The sequence below is a fragment of the Phalacrocorax aristotelis genome, chromosome 4 (assembly GCF_949628215.1).
Source record: "Phalacrocorax aristotelis chromosome 4, bGulAri2.1, whole genome shotgun sequence".
In the NCBI taxonomy this organism is placed as follows: Eukaryota; Metazoa; Chordata; class Aves; order Suliformes; family Phalacrocoracidae; genus Phalacrocorax; species Phalacrocorax aristotelis.
Window position 1 is genome coordinate 14,463,437 of NC_134279.1, and position 19,632 is coordinate 14,483,068.

The 19,632-nt window shown below is 41.2% G+C and overlaps 1 protein-coding gene across 1 annotated transcript in view; it reads left to right on the top strand.

Annotated features, from left to right (window-relative positions):
• Nucleotides 1–11,189: 11,189 nt before the first annotated feature.
• ARHGAP24 (Rho GTPase activating protein 24) overlaps nucleotides 11,190–19,632 on the top strand; it is a 229,565-nt gene continuing 221,122 nt past the window's right edge. The window contains exon 1 of the mRNA XM_075090342.1: nucleotides 11,190–11,537. The gene's annotated coding sequence lies outside the window, so the exon portion shown is untranslated. The remainder of the gene's footprint in view (nucleotides 11,538–19,632) is intronic.

A 19,632-nucleotide genomic window follows, 5' to 3' on the forward strand; every position in this document is an offset into this window, starting at 1 on the left:
ACTTGAATGCGTTACTGTGAGTACTTAAGGAAGGGAAGCATTTCTTCTTCTGGAAGTAATAGCCTTAACTGTCTCGTTGCAAGAAGTGACTCTTTTCATTTCTGTGGCTGCTTGCCTAGAGGAGGTCATTTGCCTTGACACCTTGATAAAATCTCAGGAATTAAAAACTTTCTAAGTACACAGGTCATCAGACAAACACTAGGTTCTAGAAAATACTCATAAAACTAAATGAGGCATGTGGACATCACGTGGCAGCAGGTTTTATTGCCATGATTAGGTATCCAGTTAGGTTGCTTCATGTCAATATCTGATCCCATGCAGCCTCTGCTCATGGTATCACCTCTGCTCACTGCATCTGTTTTGTGTGATGTTGGGGAAACTGTGACAGATGCTTAAGATATACCTCTGTGGCAAGCGTAACATAGATGCTTTAAAATATCCAGATGTAAAAATCCTATTCTTGTGGGCAGGGTTCTTCCTGGGTAAAGGGTCTTGATGAAGAAGGGAGTATCCATACAGAACCCTAGGGGGAGGAAGAACAGATAACAATGACATCACAAGAGAGAAACCCAAGAGCAAATGGAAGTCTTTTTCTGTTGAAAGATTTTTTTTAAGCACCCGGAAGGCATAAAATACACAGCAGAAGTACTCTGAGTCAATTGAATGACATTGAAAACAGCTTGTACGTGAGAAGAATGGACAGATGCTAGAGTGGCATTCATGTATGGGGTAGCAGAAAAAGGTCCCAATTTATGTTTGACTAAAAGGAAGTATGCAGAGTGGCAAATGGGGCTTTTGGACTATGAAGATAAAAGCCTTATTTTGCTGTACTGTTTATATAGCTCAAGAGCTCTCTAGTATTTTGAAGTGTTTGAGATGGAGGATTGTCTGTCAGTCATGCCTCAGGTTGCATCCAAAAGAATGGAAGAGAAAGGACATTGGACTGCTGTGTTTTGTTTTAATACTGGATCTGTTGCTAGAACAATCTGTTACTTGAATCCCCTGTTGGAATTTTAAGAGCTTAATTGGGAGATCCTGAAAGCTCCCAAGGCAAATAGTGGAGCAGAGTAAATGTTAAGCAGCTGTCAGTGCTTAAAAACACAACTGGCTCTCCAGATGAAGCACGGAGCTGTAGCTGTGTTTATTCTAGCTCTCAGCTCTGTGCTCCAGTGCAGCAAATAGTTCATGCTTATCCCCAAAATCTCTGGTCATGCTTTAAGAGCTCATAGCTGACTTACTGCAGAGCGATAGTGAGGACTGTGTGCAATCTTCCTTCTTTAAATCCATGTGATTTCACTAGTTGTTGTTGATGCCTTTCTGAATGCAGTTTTCAGAGGAAAAGGGGACAAATGTAGCAGGGCAAACAACTGTATAAAGTATTGTAGAAAGAGCCTATACTAATGAATTTGGGAAGTGATGGATATCATATTACTTAACTGTCTGCCTTTGTAGTGTCCAAATATGAGGTTTTCTCTTGGAGTTAGGCAGAGCTTTACAATGAGCCATCAAGATAGCTGTACTGCACCACTGCTGGACTGAAGTAGCACTCAGGTTTTACTTATCTTCAGTTCATGTGAAATGCATGATGGAGAACGGCAAATACTGTTGCAGCTTTGAGTGCTCAGGTTCTCGGTACTCAAGGTGTAACCAAGCTTACAATGAAGATGTGGTGAAAGTAGCCTGGATGAGCAATCAGCAAATATCAGTGGGTTTGTATCTCGTCTTTTCTGATTTTCTTTTTTGGCTTTAGTCTGCTAGTTTAAAATCTGCATCATATAATGGACACAGTAAGACCTAATTTACAGTACTGAGGAATAATATATCATGCATTAAAGCTGAAGTGCAGCAAGAAGTGTTAGTGAGACTTGGTAGAAAGCAAACACTCAGCAAGCAAAAGGCATCTGAGCTTTAACAGTTTAAACTTTTATTTCAGACTCATCTCGCCAAGGACCAAAGTTCAAGGAAAGCAGTAGATTCAAGTGACAGGATGAGAGGAAATGGCCACAAGCTGCACCAGGAGAGGTTTAGACTGGATATTAGGAAATATTACTTCACGGAAAGGGTTGTCAGGGATTGGAACAGGCTGCCCACAGAAGCGGTGGAGCCACCATCCTGGAGTATTTAAAAAACTTTTGGATATGGTGCTTAGGGATATAGTTTAGTGGTGAACTGGCAGTGCTATGTTTATGGTGGGACTATACAATTCTATAGAATTCTATAACCAAGTCCAAGTGATCCATAATGCTGGAGAGGCACTGACGAGTTATTAATCATTTTTTACCTGGCTCTCTAGGTAGACTAACAGCAGAGATCACAGCATCACAGAATGGTAGGGGTTGGAAGGGACCTCCAGAGATCATATTGTCCAACCCCTATGACTGAGCAGGGACACCTAGAGCAGGGGACACAGAATGTGTCCAGGAGGGTTTTGAATGTCTCCAGGGAAGGTGACTCCACAGCCTCTCTGGGCAGCCTGTTCCACTGCTCTGTCACCCTCACAGGAGAGAAGTTTTTTCTCATATTCACGTGGAACTTCCTGTGTTCCAACTTGTGCCCATTGCCCCTTGTCCTGTCATTGGACACCACTGGAAAGAGTCCAGTCCCATCCTCTTGACACCCATCTTTTAGATATTAATAAGCATTGATAAGATCCTCCCTTAGTCTTTTCTCCAGGCTGAACAAACCCAAGCTTCTCAGCCTTTCCTCATAAGGGAGGTGCTCCAGTCCCCTGATCATCTTGGTAGTTCTCTGCTGGAATTGCTCGAGCAGTTCCCTGTCCTTCTTGAACTGGGGGGCCCAAAACTGGACACAGTACTCCAAATGTGGTCTCACTAGGGCAGAGTAGAGGGAGAGGATAACCTCCCTCGACCTGCTGGCCACACTCCTTTTAATGGAGCCCAGGATACTGTTGGCCTTCTTGGCCACAGGGGCACATCACTGGCTCATGGTCAGCTTGCTCTCCACCAGCACTCCAAGGTCCTTCTCAGCAGAGCTGCTTTCCAGCAGGTCAACCCCCAACATGTCCTGGTGCAGGCACCATCCTGCAAACAGATCATCTGTGGCTTTACCAAAGCTCTTTGAAAATGACTGAGGTTCCCCTGGCATACAATGTATTTGTGATAGTAGGTCCAGATTTCATTCAGGTTTTATATATACATGACTCTAACCTGTGACAATTGCTATGACATAATGGGATAAGACTTGAAATGATACTTGCATCTGGAAAAATGTCTGTGAAAAGATGAGATTTGCGTGATCTGGAAAATGGTATGCTCAGTTAGTAAGGCATTGTGCAAGTCCTCGTAATAGCAGTCTTGACACAATAACTTTATTGGATGAATTCAATGCATTTTAGTGGTCCTCTGTGATGCATTCTTCAAAATAATTCTTCAGTAATATGGAACAGAGTAATTTGTTTCTATCACCCTTGCTTACTTTTGCTCTCTAATAAAAGCTGACCAAGAAATGCTATACGTGGATTTTTTACTGCCTTATACAAATCTTCAAAACCAAAATTTCTAATTTCTCCCTGGTGACTAAGCCTGTTGTCTTATGCAGGAGAGTGTTTTGTGGACAAATTGTGTAATTATTATGTTTAGTTTTTGCTCTCTTGTTTTTTTTTGTTGTGATCTGGTCATGTTTGTTTTACGCCTGTTTCCCTTTGCATCTTAAATGATGTAGCTCATATGACGGGGCTTGGCACTCTTCAGAGCTACAGTCCAACAGGTCAGGACTGCCCTCGGGGAATCTGTGTCAATGTTAAACATTGATTCTGTTATATTCCTCCTTTTCATGTGCCACCAGGGTAAAATACAATGCAAAGGTTGTGTTCATTTTCTCATCTGAAAAATAGACATTTCCTAATGAAAACCGTTTGAGGTACTGACTTCCTGCTCTTCTGTGCTTGTTCTTTACCGATGTAGCATAACAGCGACTCACTCAGTGTGTTATGTTTTGCTGCAGATGTCAGCAGCAGTTAGTGCTGTGATATATTTAGACTTGGGGATTTTTAAATGGACACAAACTGTGCCTTGTGCAATAACTGTACCTGTACACTTGCCTGTAAATGCTGTTTGTTACAAGAAAGTGTAGGAAGGAGCACAATATCACCTCAGGAGGATGTTCTCTGTGGTGTTTTCATATTTCTACTTGGACATGAGCCTTGGCAGTTAGGTGAATGAGTGCCCAATGGACTAGGTGTGCAGACAGCTCAATAGAAGTCATGGGGACTGTAAGATACAGAAACAGTAGCACTTACATAATTTCATTGTTGAGGGTTTTCTGAATTCTTAACTGTTGACTTAACTGTGTTAAATTCCTCATATTTGATGCATTTATTCCTGCAGTCAGGTTAACTGTGCTTTTTTTTTTTTATTGTAAATTTACTGCTGCTTTACAGGGTGGATCTTTCTGTTTTTCCATCCAGCCTATTGAGAGGCAATGTAAACTGGAGCTCCTGTTTACTGTTGATGGATAACATTCACTTCCTAGTGACTTGAGAAGAATGCTTGGTCAGTGTTGAGATACCTGAGCTCTTTATGGCTTGTTTGTTTGGTTTTTTTTTTTCTACTGCCTAAGCTGGTACATTGCTTATAGGAGTCTGCATCTATGAGAAGAAGGTGAGACTACACATGGAAACATCATTTAGCAGGAACAGAACTATACTGTTAAGTTCTGCTTGCATTCTTGTGCATATACTTTAAGAGTACCACCAAAATAAACCCTGACACCTAATATTTTTTTGTTTTGGTAATTTCAGTGAGGCTGCTGCAGCTGCTAATTGGACAACTGAGGAGTTTAATGTAATGTATTGCAGAATATAAATGTAGAAGTTAATTTTTAAGGGGAATAAATTTTTTTTTTTTTTCAGTGTCAGTGTTCCCAAGAGGGACAGGCTAAAAAGCTTTTTATCCATGTGAATTTCTGCTTCTAGGAAGATCCTTTTCCTTGGGTTTTTAATGTATTAAAAAAACCCCAACATTATTTTTGCATGGCACCAAGGACTTGCAAAATGTCCATTCTGAGATTGGGACGAAAACCAATGCTATCTGTATATTTGAAGGTTTTACTCTATGTATAGAAAGGACCAGAAGTAAAATGTTCTCTTCTAAACTCTCCTGTGTGGATACAGATTTTGCTGGTTTGAGCTTTGACTTAAAATGGTAAATCAAGGTTCACTGTTGGAACGGCTACATTAGAAAGAGGATTTAAATTTTTATTCCTTCTTATCTGCTGCTATCACTTGTAGGAATACATACACTTGTGTTCTGTGTTTCTGACCAAAGCCACAAGGTCAGTTACCTTCCGCCTGTCCTGTGAGTCCAAATGAAATTTGCTTTATGGCTGGGAACGAATAGTATGTTTATGCTAGTAAGGGCTAATTCCAAAGTAATCTTGGAGCAATACTGGAAGATGTTTAGGAAATCAAAGCCAAGTAGTGTAAAATCAGATCTAATCTGAGATCCTGGCAACAGCCTTGTGAAAGAGTCAGTTCTTGCTGTTACGGAGTGCTTAAACAAAAACATATTTGTTTTAAAGCTTTCTGTTTATTTTTCTCCAATCTTGGTTGTCTTGTTTCTACTTTTCTGTGTTGATCTGTCACAGCATAGATCATCACTATATCTACTGAAGCTCTATTCTGTGTCTTTTGACACTTTTTCAATTCTAAGGAATTAGTATAATTTGAAACTATTATGACATGGATGACCATCTTTTCCCCAGTCAGAACACAGTTGAATCAGCTTCCTTCTGTGTGTCCAGGATAACCTCGTTTTGTTTTTCATAATGTTTTTAGTGCAACTCTAGACTCAAAAATCTGGACTTGAGGGAAGTATACCAGATAAAATTGTTTGGGCTCTTACAAGAGGAGGAGAAAATATCTGCTGAACACTGACATCCAACCTAAACACTAGGTTATTCTGAGCACTTGTGCAGAAAGAAAGGGGTAAGTGATGTAAAACCTACTTTTAAAATTGAATATTATGGTTCTCCCATGTGACTTGATGTATGACATGCACATCTTAAGAATCCTACATTAGTCCCAGTTATCTAGACCAGAAAGCAGAACATGTGATTAGGCATTATGTTGCTGAGTGCAACTACAAGTTGCATGTGAGGTTCAGTTGCCAAGCACAGGGCTAGAAGAAGTTGTAAGGCAAGGAAAGCAGAAAATCTACAAACTGGTGAGGAATATCTTGCTGCAGTTGAGGAAAGGGAATGTGAAAATGGCTGGATGCCTGTGAGCTCTCTGAAATAAAATTATTTCCATCTGGACAGCTAGATTTTGATAGATTTGAAGATGCACAAATTATCCAAACATTCCTGATGACCATGAGTAGAAGTTCCCTGTATGTGTAGGGAAGATCTTACACTTCTTAATCCATTTTCAGATGTGTCAGGTTTTGGCCCTGTCTCTGAGCACTTGCATGCCTGTGCGTTAGGGCTATTAGTGTAGAGTAGCTTTACTCATTTGTGAAACATCTTGCAAAATCTATCACTGTGGAAACCGTAAAGATTTAAGCACTTTTCAAGGTATTGTTGATTAACTCTGAGTGTGACTTGTCCTTTTCTTGCTGGTGAGTAACGATACCGAATAATATTCATTCAATGAGCTGTGGTTTTGTTTTTTACCTTGTGGCCCTAAATTTTGCTGAAATCTGCTATATTAAATTCCAGTTCTTTCCTTCTTGACAGCTGTGATATTGGATGAATGAAGGAAATAGGAGTGAGCCAGTACTCAAAAATATCCAATGAAAGTTAAAACAGTAGTGTTCAAAAATCATACATCTTCCAAAATATTCCAGGCACTGGGAAGATAAGACAGATTTAATTTGTGAATGAGCTAAGCATAAGGTGAACTGATTTCCTTGAAACTGAAAATGGGAAATGACTGTCCAGCATGTTCTATTGCACAACATAACCAGTGAGAATAGGATGAGAAGATATTTCCTCAAATACGTAGTGAATTCTGTACTGCCTTCTCCATCGGTATTAGCCAACAGAAACTGCAGGGGCAGTGGATGCCCTCTGGGTTTAGTTACATTGAAAAAAGTGGTAATTTTTCCTGCTTGCTTATACATTTGCCCATTTTGCTCATCAGACTGCAGTGATGTCTGCAGAGAAGCCCTGTTCTAAAGGCTCTCTGTCTGTATATGCATACATGAACACATAGAGGAAGAGCGAGTCTCCTATATATACTCTATGAAATCCAAGAGCCATGCAAACCCATTCTTGCTAGATCAGAAAATGTGGGCAAAATAAGTCTGACTTACTGAATGAAATTTTTTTTGTTGTTCTTTGGGTTCCTGCAGGTCAGAACTCTTCAGCATATTGACATTGGAACAGGCTGCTCAGAGAGGTGGTGGAGTCACCATCTGGGGAGGTGTTCAAAAAACCTGTAGACATGGCACTTGGGGACATGGTTTAGGAGGCATGATAGCATTGGATTGACAGTTGGAATTGATGACCCTAGAGGTCTTTTCCAACCTTTATGATTCTATGTTTCTGTATATCTTCAGGTGTTAACAGCCACACAGTTAACTTCAGCAGTAGATTTGAAACAAATAACCTGTTATGCCTTGTGCAGTGACCAAGTGAAAAGGTGACGCTCTGCACAGAGCAACAGTCAATTTGCCACTTCCATTGGTATAAAACGCTTTAAGGACAAGAGGCTTACTAGTGGACTGTAAGCAGTTCAGTGGTGGTAGTTACAGATTTTCTACAGAAGATAAGCAAGGAAAAGGGAACTTAACTATTGTACTCTGTGACTCCCAACTAAGTGACCCCTCTTGCCAAAGGAGCATATTTGCACAGAGGGACAGAATTATCTTTGGAACTGCCTGCACTTGGCCATGGGTTTTCCATGCCTGAGCAGCCCCACACTGTCCCCTGTAAATGTAGATTGTTTGGTTGATTGCTTGGTAAATTGTTTCTCATTGATCCCATTAGATGTTTTGGAAAAAACAAATGTGTTTTTCTTCCAGAGGGAAAGATTCAAAATTTTAGTTCCCTGCCATGCAAAGGTCGAGTCTCTGAAGTGTCTCAGGCTGCTCAGGTTTGGTATCCAGGGAGTTAGATAGGAGTAGTCTTGGCATGGAATACTAGCACCAAACCAGGCTTTTCTTAGCCTTAATTGTGTATTGCATGGATTTGGATACAGTTATATCCAAATATCCATGAATATTCACAGTTATAGACCTGTTTCTACTGGCCTTTCCATACTGTAGCTAATGAATGACTGGATATTGATGATGTACACGTAGAAAAGACAACTCAGGCTGAAGGATTTCAATGTGTCTTACAGGTGAGCCCTTAAAGCTACAAATATGAATTGTTTTACAGTCTGAAGCTCAGCTTTAGAAGGGTATCATCTAGCAAACCATAACCACTGCAGAGAGAAAGAACAATATCAAAGGGCCACCAATAAGCGAAGGAAGGCAATCTGACTACCAAGGGTCTCCTCATTGTTATTGTTGTAGTTATGTATTAATAGCCAGACTTCAAATCTGCAGTTCTTCAAGGATATAAGTGGCTTTGCAGCTCAGTTTTTGAAAGCACCTGTGTTGCAGGCACAAGGCTGTGAGTTTTCTGCTGTGCATGAGCAGGTCTGGCGCAAGACCAGGGGGTCTGCATGTACCCACCTCTGCAGCCAGCAGTTCCGTCTGCCCTGCAGCTTGCTTCCTGTGTGTCTTTGTGCTTAAGAAGTACATTGTGCTGCTCTCCTTTCTCTCTGGTAGCTGGAAATTTCCCTGGGGTTACTTCTCTCTTAAGAGAACAGTACAGTAACAGAACAGTAATTTCCTATAATTTAAACAAGAGGTCTTGTGTGTTACTGTGGCTGTTGTGCAAATAAAGGTGTAGAGCTGCAGAGACAAAAATTACAGAAGTGCCTGAGTTAAATTTTTATAGAATGTTGTTTACTGTGATGCATCAAGTGAGGCTTCTATATGTACATGCACCTCTCAGAGCAGGCATGGTCCTTGATGGTGGAAGGCTTTCCAGCCCATTAAAAGAATGCTTTTTCTAGTACGTCATTCTGGCTGTTCTCCCTATGAGCCTGCATTTGACAGCTAACTGAACCAAAGGTCCGCACAGGTATCCTGCTGTGCGTGTGTTTAATTCTGTCCTCCTCCTTGGCATCTAAAGTTTGTGCATGTTTACTTTCTCTTCCTGAGCAGTCATGTATCTGTATAGCCTACTTAAAAAAAAAATTTACACTGGCATAGGGTCAGCAAGATTCAGTGACTTCTTCAAACTGGTGTGGTGGTTGGGACAAGCTGCATTCTGGTGGGGTGCAGCATGCTGTCCCTGATGCTGAGGACCTCTGTTGACCTCATCTCTGTATATGGCAGAGAGATTCTAGGAATGGCTTTGGTTTGCCTCCTTCTTGTTCTATCTCTGTGGACTTTTCCAGGCATAGGAGCAGGGACCAGCCCTTCTGCCAAGAGACTTGCTTAGTTCTCTTTTCTGGCTGGCTGTCTGATGACAAGGAAGGTGAGGAAAGCATCTTGGGTATTCCCCTACATTCATGCACTGATATCTGGGCTGGCTGCTGCAGGTCTCAACCCTTCTTGCAGCATTAGCGAGAGGCAGAGTTCAGAGATTTGATTCAGTATGGATAACCAGGCAGCTAAATGATATTATTTTCTGTTAAAAGTAGAAGCTGCTCCCATGCAGTGGTATCCCGTTATCACTGCTGCAAGCTATAATGTGTCATATGTTACAGTATGTAAATGTTCTTCAGACCTCATCTATTGAAAAACTTCATAGATCTGAGGAATTTGTTAGCAAACTGATTGCTTTCAAAAGGCTTTAACTAAATCTTGTATTACTCAGAATTTTTTAGTGCTGTCACATTGGGTGGAGCTGGAACCAGCAAATGCAGAATGATGAGAAATGGGCCACGGGAGGGAAGTCAGTGGAAATGTGTGTAGGTCTGTCCAAGCTGCACATTCATCGATGCTGAGATTCTGGGTCATGCAAAACACTTTTCCAGCTTCTACAGATTTGCCAGCTCCAGTCATTAGAGGACCACTACATGCCTGGTATGTGTAGCTAAAAACGGGCAGGGTACTGTGGGTACTGTGTACAGTACACAGAACCCTGCTTGGGCTTGAAAGTGTAATGTGCTGTTTTCAGCCATTATTAGTAGTAATTTTTTCTTATGACCTCATGGTGGTATAGTATTAGAAATTACTTTTTGTCTCCTGATGGGGATCTGAAAGAAGAGCCCAGTAACACAGAGCAATTAGGATTTTCCGAGAAAGCTTGTGTTTCCACCTAATACCAGTCCTGTGGGGTCTGGTGTGCTGTGAGTGAGGTGGTGGGAGGGAGGACAGAGGTTACACATCATTCATTGCCCTGAGTATGGGAAAAAGAAGAATGCAGCTTCACGCTTACTGAGTCACCCAGGAGTAGAAGACAGCCATGCCATCCAGAGAGGGAATGGCATCTTCTGAAATCCAGTTACAGCTGCACTTTCATCATAATTCCCTTTCTGATTTCTGCTGTGCAACTGAGTCAGAGATGGGCCTGTAGAGAAGGCCCACAGCCTTCCTTTTACAGGTCCCGTGGAGACCTCCGTCGGGTCTGCAGAAGGTAAGATCCTTAGTCCTCCTTAAACAGACCATCATACGAAGTTGCAGAGATGCAGGCCGTTGAAAGTAGGTGAGAAAAGACCACTTAGAGTGTGTTTAGTTAACTAAAAAGGTATCATAGGCAAAAATAGAAAAGGGCAGTGTGTGCAGCAAAAATCTGCATAGGGTCACAGGGTGTCTGTGTCAGTTGGCGGCTGTCTCCTATGTGTGCAGCAGGAAAGGAGCCCCTTGTCCCAAGGGCACAATCAAGTTGCTGCTGTATGTGTAAGGTCTCTGGCAGAAGTGCACAGTGAGAAATCACAATGGTAGCACTGGTTGTGTCACACGCCTGAGCAAGTGTGGACCTTGCTCTGTACCACCAACAGCGGCAAGCACGGTGAAATAGTTAACAGACGGTCTCCAGGCATTGTCAGGCGGTGGGTGCCGTGTCGCTGGGATTTCTAGAGATGTCTGGGAAGGGAGCCGGATCCCTCCCTGGCGCAACAGCAGTGCTGCTGGCGTGCTCCAGAGCTGCCAGCTGCCAATGAAATCTGAGACCCAGGGCTGCGTCTGAGGGCTGGCCCTGGGAGGCCGTTCCAGCCTCTCGTACTGTATATTTACACATTCATACACACAGAGCCACTCTTTCTAACTTCTTGGGCTGCTTCTTGCACAGTGGCTGGGATTTCTCGAGGATGTAGGGTGGGAGCATGGAGCTCCCGTGTGGTGGTGGTAGCCCAATGTGTGCACAGATTATCTGAGCAGCTGAGAGAGGGGGAAGGAATAGAAACTTCTAAGTGCAGTCAAGCTGAAACAGGCTGTCACTGTTTCTGAATTTATCTTGAGAAGCCACTGTGTTTATGGGTGAGAATATTGACCCGACTTGTGGAAGGCAGGGAGCCCTGATCCGGGCCAGTTTTGGAGCTCTCGCTGGATTGGGTCAGCACTGCAGCTAAAACCAGGGTAGGTAGCATTGATGCGATTTTTATCTTGGTGGCAAAACCGTGTGGTCTTTGCAGGACAAATAATTGCTGCCGACTGGGAAGCAGTGGCAGCAGCTCTGTGTGTGTGTTATGGCTGTTCTTGTCTGCTGGGGGGTGTGTGTGCGCGTAGGTATCTTTAAGTGTTGTTGTGTGCTGTTATTTCTTAACAATGATAAATTCTTCAAAGCAGGATTCCTTTCTGTTGGTTTCAGGGTTACAAGCAGAGTATGTGTCATCTGACCACTTCTTGGTTTAAATATAAGTGAAAGCCCTTTGTGCTTTCTGCAATCTCCATGTTAATGTTCATCTTTGGATTTGTGATGGTTGTCTTAAAATCTTCTTCCTTCTACACAAAAATCTGTAGCAGCCTTTCAGAGATAAAGTCCTTACCGGACAGAATTTACAATAAGGACTTTAATTCACAATCACAACGGAGTTAGGGAATCTTCAGTGGATTTTTAGAGCTACTGAGTGGATTTCTTTTTAAGATAAGGAAGTAATTTTCTTCTCATTTTTTCCTCCATTGGGCTTGTATGGAATATTTATCTGTCTTTCTTAGCAGTAACATGCACGTATGTTGTCAGTTTGGGGATTTCCTTCTTTCAGCAGAGTGGCGAGTAGCAAATAATTCATGTTTGATGATGTTAGAAACATTTTTACAACAGATGACCAGAGATAAACAGTAGGGTTTTTTTTTTTGATAGGTACCCTTGTCCTGTACAGGTAGAAATAAGAAACCAAACCCTGTGTAGGATAGTGACTTCATAACACTGGATTTGTCTAATATTAATCGTGAATTAAGTACCATGGTTGTTGGGAGAGGGTGATAGTCTAATGATCAGCAAGTATTAAGATGCTGTTAGGTTAAGTTTTTCTGTTGCGGAGTAGTTCTGTACCTGGAAGGTGACAATAACTTCTCTACGTTAAGGGGAAAAGGATTCCTTGTGAGGTAAGAATTAGGGGAGAGGGATTTATCAATACAAGGGGCAAAGCATCTTGTCCTGGCTAAAAATCATGTAAGCAGCATCTCATGCTCACAGAAGGTGTGCAGAGTTACAAGCAGAGGTAGAGAGAAGGAAGGGTTGAGAGTCAAGTGCTTTTTTCCAGTCCCATGAAATTTTCATGCTGTGGCAGGTTTTGTTATTGCAAAAGGCATCTTCTAGTACATAATACAGTGACTTGTGTTAAAAATAAATGTGCTTAGAACCCATGTTTCTTTGTGCACAGTGTTTCAAGTTATTTATCTGCTCTTTGATTGTTGTGCTGTCTCTCAGCTGCTTTTTTATTCTCTTGTTCTTTACTTGGCTTTCATTCTTTAATGAAATTAGATAGATTTAGTTTAGAATAGTGTGCTCACCAGAAAAAAAAAAAAAAAGCCCAACAGTAAGTACAAACTGTAAAGCCATGTAGAAAATTCAGCTAACAACATGATTCGGTGTGGAAGGCACAAATTCTTCGCACTGAATGGCAATGTGCATCTGGGTGCAATTGAGAGAGAGGCTGTGGGTTATTCCTTTAAGACATGTGCCTCTCCTGTGTTTGCAGGCTGGTGCACGAAGATCACTTTTATTAGTGGTCCTATAGCTAGGTTCAGTTTTCTGAAGATGGAGTTTAGAAAGCTAGAAATGGAGATCCCTTAAAGGAAACTGCCTCACAAGTAGTAGTTTGAACTCCTGATAAGGTCATGTCTTCAGAAGTAACTAGAATAGAAAACCCCTGTGAGCTCCATGTGCAGCTATAGCACACAGGCATCTCTCAGGACCTTTTCATCTCTTGCTGCTTGATTCAATATTTGTTTTTTTTTTAAACACACCAGGTGGGAAAAAAAAGGGTGGGGGGAGTTGAAATTCACAGTAGGTAGTTTGAAGTGATTTGCTTCCTATTACCTTTAGCTGTCTTCTCTGCAGGCTGTTTGTTTTTTATTGTGACCTGATGGCATTTGTAAGTATGCTTTATTTCTGGAGAAATTACTTATTGGCTTTGTCTATATTGGGTAGAAGGAATGCTTGACTTTTTTTTTTTTTAAATAACCTCCTGGACAGAGTGTGATACTTTATTGTATTGGAGTGGCATTTGTGTTTATAAACTCTCTTGCGGGTGAATGAACTGTATGTTAGCTTTCAGTCAGGAAGAAAAAGAAAACGTTGTCTTCTTGTTTTAGAATGCCAAAAGAAAAACACTGAAGAAGAATATCTGGTATAGATTTTCTTTGTTCACTGTCTGGTCCTTGGCTTTCTGTAATGTTGAGGACTCCAGGTAAGATGAGTGGCTGAGATGGTTGGACAATAAGGAAACATACAGCTTTTTATGAAATTTGTTACTCCACTGCCAGTCTTGGGAGGACCAGAAACTTAAGAAGACAATAGAGGACAAATTTCCAGCTTAGATTCAATACTTATCTATAAGACTGCAGGAAGTGCTAGTGGGAAGATTTGGTCTATGTTAGTTTCTATTATTATACTAGAAGCAAGGATTTCAAGTTATAATTGTTTCTTATCCTTGTTGCCTGCATTTATTTAGAAAACTTCGATTACATTGCTTTTTTTTTTTGATTGGAGGAGGAAAAGTGGCTCAGCTCTATAACACTCAGAAGGGTATGAAAATACCAGACACCTTGAAGAAGCAGCATAGCAGACATCAGCAAGCCCTGTGTTGATGCAAATAAATACTCTTCATCTGCAGAGATGTAATCAAATAATGCTGAAATCCCAGCCTTAAAGCAGCGGGGAGGGCACACTGCTTTTGGTGGCAGTGGTACCGGGGAGCCAGGAGATGCTGCCTTGCCAGGTGGATGAGCTCCCAGAAGCAGCTAGATGGTGTTAGGAAGCAGCTCGCATTGGTCCCTGTGGTGTCCCAACCTCAGCAGGATGGCCAGCAGCTGATGCCTCTCAAGCCTCATGGTTTTGTCATCTTCACTTTCAATAGGTACTCCCAGGATGTGCCCACAAGCCAGATGTGGCAACCAGTCTGTAGGTGGTTGATCTTGGTGTGAGGAGCTGTATGCTGAGAGACTTCTTAATGTTCTGCAGCTTCTTGTACATTTCCTGACTCTTTCTTTCTACTTCACCATTTTGCCAGTTACATTTGGGTGATCAAAGTGTGGATAGTAAGGACTGGAAAGAGACTGTAAATTTATTTTGTATTTAATTGACTTTGAATCAGAAATGAACCATAAGGGTCCTTGATTAGCTCCCATTATAAGTTAGATAATTTATTTTTGAAAAATATCCTATTTCACTAACAGAAAGTCACTTGATAGACTCTCAATGGTTTGCAATATATTCACTTGGTGTAATTATCATCAGTCTTAAATTATGTGCTTTACTGCTTGTTTTGTTTCACTGTCTTTAACTGCCAGTTTTGTTAGCTCTGGTTCTTATTAGCTCTTTGTATGTTTAATAGCTTTCTCTATCCAAATTTCTGCTCCCTCTGGGGTTACTATCTTATTCTTTACCTTCTCTTTGTAAAAGTGGATAATAGAGTTCCTTCATTACGTTCTCCCATTCTTTAATTATGCTAACCTTTTTTAAATGGCTTCCAGTTTTCCAAGATGCTTCTAGATGTTTGAATGCCAGCACTGGAGGTAATACTTAAGGTGCAGTCCTATGAAATCCAGAGACAGAACGATATTTATACTTTCGTTTTCCATGTTAGTCTTGCAATGACACTAGAGATGGGGCCGTTGTGTTGAAGAGGGAGCTCAGTTTTTCCTTCAGGAGGGTGCTCTCAGGTACTGTTAGTTCTTCACAACTTGTGCATCTGTTGAGCAAGAACACACAGGCTGGCACACAGACGGCTGTCTGTCAGTTGCCTTCCCTCTTTGTAATTAACAGCTTGCTTGGTACTTGTCACCTGCACAGTTTTTCAGTCAAGATCTTTTTGTTGTTGTTGTTGTTTTTTTTTTTTCTTCCAAGTCGTTGGCTAAACTGCATAATAGGACAGTTCCCCTGAGACTAGAAGCCACCTGCAGTATGATGCTCTTTTGTTTACGGTCATGGTTTTTGACTTATCTGTTAACTGTTTGAATTAATTTTGTCTGCCTGGTTCAGCTCTTGTTTCATCCAGCTTTCCTAATGAAAATTTCATGCTCCATCAAGCCAGAGGCCTTGAAGGGTCACACGAGCTTAGTGCTTTTTACTTTAACTTCTGTTGTTGACTGTTGTACTGTTTAGTTTGGAGGGGCTTTCATGCTCTATGGCTCAATGAGGCAAACTTCAGCAACATGTATTGAATTCCTTGGCAATGTTTATATAGTTTCTTGTCATTAAATACCTTTCATTTTCCTATATTTAGTTGTGTGTGATTTTGCATAATAGCAATTTTGATTAGTAGCTCTTCAGTGAAGACTAAATGTCTTTCATGTCTGTTAATTCCAAGAAGTAACTGGTATGTTCCTATCATCCTTTTCCTACATCTGCCTTTGCTTTTAGAGCAGCTTAAATTTTAACTGGACTGGTGTTCTTCGCCTGCCAAATTGAACAATCATGAAGTGTTGTAAAAAGTAAAATGGAAAAACCCAGCAATTTGCCTGCACGTGGGAGGCAGTAAGATCCCTCTAGATGTCACTAATTGGGAGAACCAAACCTGTTTTTTAATGCGCTAGTGTGGTCCGGGCCAAAATGTGTTGGCTATTACCATATTTTGAGCTATTTCCCTGTTTTGCAAGGAGGTAAAATGCTCCTTCAGTAGGCAGAGAAAGCAGCCTTCCTGTTAATCCTTACTCAGATGACCTGACCTCAGCAGCAGCATCCTGGATTTTCCGTAAGCTGCCTTTCTGTTTCTTTAACACACACACACACACACACACACACACACCACCCCACACACACCCAGCTACCACATCCTCTCTTGTGAGAATTAAAATGTGAAGAAGGGTAGAGGTGACACCAGGGGAGTCCCTTGCTGCCCAAAAGTGCTAATAGTTTGCACCTTAAGTTGGAAAAGGTTTTTAAAAGGGTGACTTGTCAAGGACAAGTCACAACTTCTGTCCAAGAAACAGCGAAGCAGGAAGGAACTTTTCAGCCCAGAGATGAGATGACTACGAAAGCTGCTTTAATGAATGGCAGGGAAAGGCCAATTCTTCCCTTATTTTCCAGTGCAGGAATCCCAGGGTGTATCCAGGAGTGACAGTGGCAGGCTCAAAACAACTGAAAAGAGGTAGTACTGTGCATGAGATGTAACTAAGGCACAACCACTTGCCAGGAAATGTTGTGGTTATTAAAGAGAAAATGCAGTTTTAAGGGGTAGCTAGGTGCAAGTATTGTTGCATGCTTGTCTTAGTTATCCTGCTTGTCCCTGAGGTTTTAGTTTCAGTAACAGTTGGACATGGGTTGCTGGGCTGGGTGGACTCTTTCCATCCCATTGTAGCCATCCATTTGTTCAGTTTTAACCCTTTTTTGTTTGGATGTTACTTATATAGGGGGGAAAAAACCCATCTGATATTCTGTTTGTGGCTTGATGGAAAGGAGCTGAATGGCCACTGCAGAGAATTCCTATAAGTGAAGCTGGAAATGCATTGACATAAGGAAGGATAAGAGCTGGTGTTGTAGAGCAAATTGTGATGAATCTTTGTGCTTTTCACTTCTAAAGAACACAACCTTGTTTCTGAGTAGTGCTGCAGGGGATGTATGGGCACAATGTTACAGGATGAGTATTTAGAAAATGAATTGCAAGAGTGGATCACATGAATTCAAGTGGAGCAGACCCCCTGAAGCATGCTGAAGCTTACTCCAGTAGGGAGTCTTTCTCCATACCCTGCTTGACAGCCTGCACTGTAGAGGTGGAAAAAGAAGCTGAAGTGTTACCATGCTCTCACAATCCCACAGTGCTAAATGACTGTTTAGCAAATGGGAGAGCACTACAGTCAAAGGTGACTTCAGTTATGCTTAAGGCCCCTCTTGAGTTGCTTGAGAAAGAAAAAGGATGCAGAGGCTGCAGACAATTAACTTCGCTTCTCATTCTTCAAGTCCTACTCTGTGGATCAGATGGATGTGGCAACTGCCCACCTCAGCCAAAGTGGTTGATAGTTCTTTCAGGGTTTTTTTTGGGAAAAAAGTTTCATTAAATCCTTAATCCTCGAGGAACTCTGCATTCTACAGTAGTTCCAAGATCTTGTTGCCACCATGGCCATGTGTATTTAGAACTGGCTACTTTAATGTAGTTGATTATTACTGTAATGGAGTGCTAATCATATTCACCTTATCTACTTGGGCTTGGACTAGGAAATAACAATTGCAGTTATCAATATATTGCACAGAACATGATAAAACTCATTCTTAATGCTTCCTGTTGGGGCCTAACAGATCACTGCAGTTTGAAGACAAGTATGTGAACAGGGACATGTATCTAGGAGATTAAGACAATTTCTGGAGATCTATTTATTTAATGATATCATTGCCTAATTATCAAAGTATTGTATTGGAAAGTGTGCTGAGTAATTTGGGGTCTTAGTGTTGTTGTTAAATGTGGGATAATGATGAAGGAAAAAGCTGTGCTATGCATCTGCTTAGAATTATATATTACCTACCACGGTATTTTGATTGTCCACAAAAAGACAGAGCAAGCTGCCTATTTGCTGTATAAGCTTTTATATGGTGGAGCTTCTAGACACTTCCATTAAGGGTTTGGGTTTCTGGTTGTTTTCTCTGCGTGTGTGTGTTTCTATGGTGGGCTTGTGTTGAGCTTTTTCCTCTTATCTGTGACTGAGATCAAAATTGCGTGTCAAATGCAGGGATAGTCCCTGTGGTTATCCACTACTAAGTGTTCTTGGAAAACACAAAACAAGAAATCCTGGATGCTAGAAAGAAATCTTATCTCTGGCAGTTGCAATATTTGTGCAGCTGTTCCCACATATGTTTCTTTTTTCTTCTCTTTTTTTAATTTCTCCTAAGAAGCAAGCAGACTGAGGGAGAAATGTTAAAGGGCCTGCCTGGATAAAGAGAAAACTTGCAATGACTTTTAGTCTGGAGATAGTGATGTACCTTGTTTTAAAAGGACTGTGAATCCTTACTTTATATTTGCAAGTACAAAGCCTGCTTAGGCTCTGTATCCAGTAGATCTAAATGGAAGTGTCCTAAAATGTGAGCTTTTCAAATGGGCTTTGAGAGTCAGAATCTGACTGTAATAATTGGGGATCTTAATAGTATTGCTGGAACCCAAATTGATTAGATGTCAGTAACTTCAATGTAAAATTTTCTGAGTTTAGAAATTAATAGGAAAAGTCCTGGTCAAAAAACTTGTTCTGACAGAGTTCTGCAGTGTGGCTAAAAATGAAGTTTCAGAATGAAAGCATAGTAGCAACCTCTCCCTCCCAATCAATAACTGGTTTCAGGACTGGGGACTAATTTTGTTCATATGTATTAAAAATATCATTCAGCATCCACTGTAAGACAGGTCTATTCACCATTTTTAAAAAAAGGAAAAACAATTCCATTATATGGCAGTGGGAAGTCTTGAAGGTGCCATTTTAAATACAGTTCCAGTAAAAATTCTTCAAAAGTCAATAAATTAATTGGAATGTAAAGCATTATTAACATTTGATGCAAGATGATGGAAAGCCTTCTCCTCCTAGGAGAGTGCAGGGCTCCAACTGGAGTCACTTCATCTTCCAGAAATGTATAATAAATGGCAAACATTTGTGTAACTAGAGATCTGTGTCTTGATGCCAGCAGGCTCTCTCAGGTTGCTTTTTTCTCTTGGGGGACACAACTAAGCAAGTGGCAAGAAGCTGTAAGAAGGCACATTGTAATTAGTGTTTCTGAGTAATGAAAACTTATGAAAAACAATATATATCTGTCCATAAGCAAAAGAGACCTGGTGCTTTTGGGTTGTTTAGTTTTCCATGTAAGCTGGTATGTATGTGATGTGTGCTGCCTAGACTTAACCAGCCATGCTTCAGTCCTTTTTGTCAAGAGGAGATCAGACCTGGCTTTGTGTATTCTAGTGAAAGTGAGATAGCAGCCTTAATCTCTGCACATAAATATATCAGGTGGGGAAACATCAGGGAGGGAGCAGAACTATTTTGGATGATAATGCAGGAGTAAATTGGAGTAGACTGTCCATGAGTATGCTGGGAT